The sequence below is a fragment of the Hibiscus syriacus genome, unplaced genomic scaffold, assembly GCF_006381635.1.
Source record: "Hibiscus syriacus cultivar Baekdansim isolate YM2019G1 unplaced genomic scaffold, ASM638163v2 tig00111318_pilon, whole genome shotgun sequence".
NCBI classification, from domain to species: Eukaryota; Viridiplantae; Streptophyta; class Magnoliopsida; order Malvales; family Malvaceae; genus Hibiscus; species Hibiscus syriacus.
This window is the reverse complement of record NW_024063058.1, coordinates 563,846-570,203: the sequence shown is the minus strand read 5'-3', so window position 1 is coordinate 570,203 and position 6,358 is coordinate 563,846. Positions and strand designations below refer to the sequence as shown.

General features: G+C 36.6%; 1 long non-coding RNA gene across 2 annotated transcripts; it reads right to left on the bottom strand.

Moving 5' to 3' along the window:
- Positions 1 to 445: 445 nt before the first annotated feature.
- On the bottom strand, positions 446 to 1,424 carry LOC120158497. Of its 2 annotated transcripts, none has more exons than XR_005519235.1 (3): positions 1,253 to 1,424; positions 853 to 1,085; positions 446 to 727 (listed from the first exon to the last, which is right to left on the bottom strand). It is a non-coding gene; the product is annotated as an uncharacterized LOC120158497 (long non-coding RNA). The 2 variants fall into 2 exon arrangements; XR_005519234.1 differs by having other exon boundaries at positions 887 to 1,085.
- Positions 1,425 to 6,358: the final 4,934 nt, after the last annotated feature.

The window sequence follows — 6,358 nt, the reverse complement described above, 5'->3', positions numbered from 1 at the left end:
CATATAAACTTAGCAATAAAACCAATTCCTATGGCCAAATATAGAGAAGAATCAAACAACACGTGTCTACAGCAAAACTGACCTGTTTCAACATAGGACTACCAGTTTGGTTAGAATACATGTTTCAAACACTTCCTGGGTAAAAGCCACCGGAATTCTTGCACAAAGAAGGAAAACAACATTAAATTCCCCACCTTAAGTGTAATTCATGTTTCAATCTAATTTTCGACCGAATCCCGGCGTGATTCATGGCAAACTTGGGGAGGCAATTACAATTGATGATTGGAGTGTGCCAAGAAAAGGACAGCATAAAAAAACTTCTTTTTTACCATTCTTCATGATACTAGCTAGCAGTGGCAACAGCCAACGTGTTTCTCATGTTTTATGGTGTAGGACAGGTCATTAACATGAATAAAAGCAAAGGTGTTCGAACCCCATAATGTCATTAGATTCCAGATCCATATGGCAGGTTAACCCTAAAATGTCTGGGTGACGAACTCCATAATTTTAATGCCGGCTAACAAAGTTGCAACATAACTGCTGTTCTCATTGGCCGTAAAAATTGAATAGAGTGTTCGAGTTACCATGGGACGTGCCTTTAAATTTCAATCAGTGGCGAGCCCTTCCCGAAGAAGTGCTATATTTGCATACATCCTTGAGACTGCAAACTAGTTTGTTTAGCTCCACATTTTAATCTCTTTACACTGACCAAATTCTCCTTATCATCCTGCATTGATGGGTAAAATTCACTAGTTATCTACAGTAGGAAAATAGGTAAAGAACCATAACACCATACTTGGGATGGTTGGTACAATTTATATTTTCCTGCTATGTCAAGATACAAAATTCAACTAAATATAGCGATAAGAACCACTCTTGAACTCACCTGAGAAGACTGATCCGCAGGTCGCATAACCTTAAATCTACCACCTCTTCCATCAGCACCAACGACAACTAAATCGCCGCTATTTTAGTTGAACCTTGTGTGGGTGTTGATCCAACCGTTTTGCCTCGCTTGCACCATTTTCCTAAATGTCGTCTTGTTCCATCAGAACCTAGCAACCCACCAGAAAAAAAAATGTTCCCTGGAGGTAATCAAATGTTCCAAAGAAAAATGTAAGAATGCCATATATAAATTCTGATAACAAATTGATAATGTGTAAGGTAGGTCGATCAATGGACTTGTCATAGTTTGGTTTCATTAACACATTAGAAACATACTTATAAAACTCAAATTGCCATGCTAACACACCTTGTTCGGAAAGTGGAAGTGGAGGATTTGCAGTTTTAACGTTGAACGTGGACTTCACGGGAGCAGCACCTGTGGCACTATCATCAATACTTAAACAAGCTCTTGACCCTGAAAACCCAGCCACTGTCGCAGCTTCCACATCAATTTCAGACACTGCCTTTGGGCCTTTGACATTTCAAATCAGGACTTGAATTTATGTAACTATGTATACATCCTCAGCTGTGTTTCTCTCTTCGTCCGAAACCACAATTCTTGAACATCCTTCTCTACATAATTGGCAGCCTTAGGACTATCAAGAGGGATGTTTTTTTTTCTCATTAAACTTGGTAAATGTTTGGGTGATATTGCACTCGTATCCAAGTTATTTGAAGATAAAACTCGTTGCATCAGCTTTTCTTTTGAAGAATATTTAGCACTTGAAGAATCAAAATTGTCATCCACGATCAAAATAATAATTCCTTTACTATCAATCCTCTTAGAAGTTTTAGTAGCCCTCAAGACTTCATTTTCACTTCAATCAGTGTCTCCAGGTCCTGGATTCTTTTCCGATGAAACCACAAACAGATGAACTTTTCTGTAATATTACACAACTTAGGGAAAAAGGTATTCATAATGCTTCATAGCAGACTCACTTTCAGTTTGTCTGTCTTCGCTTTTGCTTTCTCAAGTTTCTTCTGCAAACGAGCTTCACCTCTACCAAGAAGATTGCAGTCGGCCATCAATTCTTTACAATTCCTGTTGAAGTTTTGAGTATTGTCAAGTGCTCGAGTAAATATGATGGATGCAAACATTGGCAATGAAAATGAAATTGAAAAGATAATTATAGAAAACCGACTTATTAATAAATGAATAAATAAACAATCCAATGTCACAACAAAGGCATAACATCAAGGCAAACCTATCTTTTCTTTCCTCGTTTTTCAATCTGTGCATTTGGAATTAGATATCATGAGAAAGATGAGAAGAAATGTTGTCATAATTCCCTTTTTTCTTTCTTTTTCTTTTTCATTTTCATTTTTTTATAAGTAGAGAGATGTTGCCCGGGAATGAATCCGATATCAAATATCAACCACGACTAAAGCAATGTCCCTTGCTAAATACCTCACAGGCTTGGTTGACATTTCCCCATTTTCTCTTTGTTTCAACTATTAGCCTACCTCCATTCACAACCCTATACATGCTTTGAGTGTTTGAGATAGATAGGATCATACTATAGTGTTTTCCACCACTACTAAATAAAATTAGAACTATCAAGCAGTAAATGCATGCTAAACGCCAATGGCCAACACTAACAGTGCATCAATGATGAGCATTATTAAACATCCAAAATGTATTGAGAAATCTTAGAAAGCAATTTAGCCAAGCCAAAATTAACTGAACATGTATAATTTGTTAATTAGAAAACACAGCTAGATTTGCATAATATAGCTTGAAAAAGGTAGGTATATAGACCATTCAGTGGCGGCAACCAACTTACTTTTTATGACAGGACAATGGCCTAATCAGATTATCTACTACACCTTGGCTGCTCCATTCATTACCTAGTGAGGCAAGTTTTAACGTCTCATCTTGCTCCAGGTCCAAATCTTTCACCCTATCATAAACCATAGAAACAAGTAAGCAACAAACATAACATGAGAGAAAGATGTAAGGAGGATTATAGAATTATGGCAAAGGCAATCCTAAAGGTGACAACCCATGGTTTAGGAATGAAATTGATTTGGGTTTAGTAAGCGTGTTACGAGTTAATATAATTGCAATATTTTTAAACGTTTTGATTGCCGTTTTGACATAACAGTGACAAACGCTTTTTTTAAAATCATTGAACATACCTGGATTATTTCCTGTGAAAATCATGTCGTCCATATATAAGCACACGATCATGATATCACCGTCTTCATTTTTCTTTGTGTATAAGGCATGCTCGTATAGACTCTTCATGAACCCATTTTTCTGGAAATATTCATCAATTCTCGTGTTCCATGCTCTCGGGGCTTGCTTCAGACCATATAGTGCTTTATTCAATCGATAAACTTTGTCTTCATGTCCCTTTTTAATGTATCTAGGTGGTTGCTCAATATAAACTTCTTCTTCTAGGTAGCCATTTAGAAATGATGACTTCACATCCATTTGATAAATTTTCCATCCTTTTTGTGTTGTAACTGCTGTGAGAAGTCTAATGGTCTCGATCCTTGTTACTGGAGCAAATACTTCATCATAGTCTATTCCTTGTCTTTGCTTATAGCCTTTGACAACTAGCCTCACTTTGTGTTTCTCGACCTTTCCTTCTTTATTGGTCTTAGTCTTGTAAACTCGTTTTACTCCAATTGGATTGTGACATTTTGGTTGTCTTGTTAGCTCCCATGTATCATTTCTTTCTATTGATGCAATTTCTTCATCCATTGCATTCTTCCATTTGTCATCTTCAACCGTTTCTTCGTATGTTATTGGATCACTATTCACAAGTAAACAGAAAAGTGAAACATTATTTAATTCATAATCATTGTATCTTTCTGGTATTATTCTCTCTCTTATGGATCTTTGAACTTCTGTGGGAGGTGCTTCAGAATTTTCTATTATGTTGCTAGCATCGCTGCTGCTGCTTGACGACGATGGTACATTTTGTTGAGGACCTTGATCATCAGCTTGTTCATCTTGATTGATAAGATCATCATCTTTATCTTCATTAAAAAATAGTCCTTCAACTTTCTTTTCCTCTTTGCTCCACCTCCAATATTCTGCTTCATCGAACTCGACATCTCTTGAAATTATTACCTTCTTGGTAAGAGGATTATATAATCTGTAAGCTTTGCTTCTTTCATCATAGCCAATGAAAATACATTTTTATCCTCTGTCATCAAGCTTCTTTCTAATTTGTTCAGGAACGTGGGCATATACGATGCATCAAAAAATCTTGAAGTGTCCAACTCCTAGTTTCTGACCATTCCAAGCTTCGTTTAGCGTCAAATACTTTACACTTTGTGTTGGACATTGGTTCAATAGGTAAACTGTACATCGAACTGCTTCAGCCCAGAAATTTCTTGGTAGTTGCTTACCTTTTATCATGTTTCTTACCATGTCAAGAATTGTGCGATTCTTTTGTGGCGTGTATCTAACTGTCAGCTGATGGATGATGTCATGCTCTTTACAAAATTCTTCAAATAACTTTGATGTATATTCGCCTATTCTATCTGATCTGAGTATCTTCAAATATTGACCGCTTTGTTTTTCCGCCATTGCTTTAAATTCTTTCAATTTTTCCAGCGCTTCTGACTTTTCTTTCAATATATAAATCCAACATTTTCTACTAAAATCATCAATAAAAGTTAGGTAGTACCTGTTACCGCTAAGTGATGGTATATCAAAAGAACCGGCTATATCTGTGTGTACTATCTCCAGCGGCCTTCAGGCACGCCAGGATCTAACAACTTCAAAGCTTTGTCTATGTTGCTTTCCTTTAATGCAAGCCTCACATAATTAATTTGGAGGGTTGATCTCTGGTAGTCCTTTCACCATGCTTGTTTTTTTATAACAACTTCAATCTAGAAAATCCAAGACGTTCATATCTTAGATGCCATAGCCATGAATCATCTTTGATCGCGATCTTCATGCACTTGACTTCTCCCGACTTGATATCAATTGTAAAGAGACGATTTCGAGTCATATCAACTTGAGCTATCAATTCTCCTTTTATTTTTGATAGTAAGTGAGCGATTCTTCATCTACATTTCATATCCTTTTTCAGAAGTTGACCAAGACTGATGATATTTCTTTTCAAAGCAGGTATATAATAAACATCTGAAATATATTTCTTTTCTCCATTTCTCTGAGTAATCATGAATTCGCCTTTTCCTTTAAGTTCTACGTACGAGTCATCTCCGAAAGTTACTCGCCCATGGATTGTTTCATCTAATTTCACAAACAGTTCCTTTTGACCACACATATGGTTGCTGGAACAAATATCAAGATACCAAATATTTTTCTTAAATTCTTCATTTCCTTTATAAGTGAGGAATACATGAGATTTTCAATTTTTTCTTCTTCAGTTGCTGCTATGTTAATTCTTTCTTCTTATTTAGGAGCAGATCTAGACTCATAACTATAATGACCATACTTATTGCAATTATAACATTATACCTGGGATTTATTTTCTTGTTGATATCTGCCTCTACCTCGGCCTCGACATCTGAATCCTCGTCCACGGCCTGATGTTGGATTGTTTTCACTTATTTGATTGGTGCCATATGATCGACCATCACGTCCACGAGTTCCTCGTCCTCCTCTGTATCTTCCACGATAACCACAACGATTTCCTCAACCTCGTGTGTAGCTGCTGCTAGCTTCTCCTTTGTTGACATTTAACTTGCTTTGTAGAGCTTCCTCCAAATTTTCAAAATCTTCATTTTGTTTCATTTTCTACTCATGGGCTTGAACTGAACCCATAAGCTCATCGATCGATATTTGGAATAAATCTTTTGATTCTTCGAATTCCACAACCACGTAATCAAATTTTCTTGTCAATGACCGCAATTTTTTTTCCATCACTCTAACATCGTCGAGTGATTCACCATTTCTTTTCATTTCATTCATGACCGCTTTCACACGGCTAATATAATCATCGATGTTTTCTGTATTTTTCATTTTTAACATCTCAAACTCAGCTCTAAGAGTTTGTAAGCGTACCTTCTTTTCTTTTTCGACACCTTGTAGAGATTTTTGCAAAATCTCCCATGCTTGTTTTGCGGTCTTCGAATCAGAAATTTTTTCAAAGGTAGATTTGTCTATTCCTTGAAAAATAAAGAACAATGCTCTTTTATCTTTTTTCCAGGATTTCTTCAATACCTTCTTTTCGTCATTGGTCAGGGCTGCTTCTGCTGCTGCATTTTTAGGCTCGGTGTAACAATCCTCGATGATATCCCAACAATCTTGAGAGCCTAGTAACACTTTCATTTGAATGCTCCAATTGTCATAATTCGTCTTTGTCAATCTCGGGATTTGAGGTTGAATCATGTTGGTCATCTTATCCACCACGTTAAACTTGAACCAAACTCTGAGGCCACGTGTTGGAAGCGTAGATGGGCACTCAGTAATTAATAACTTGAACTA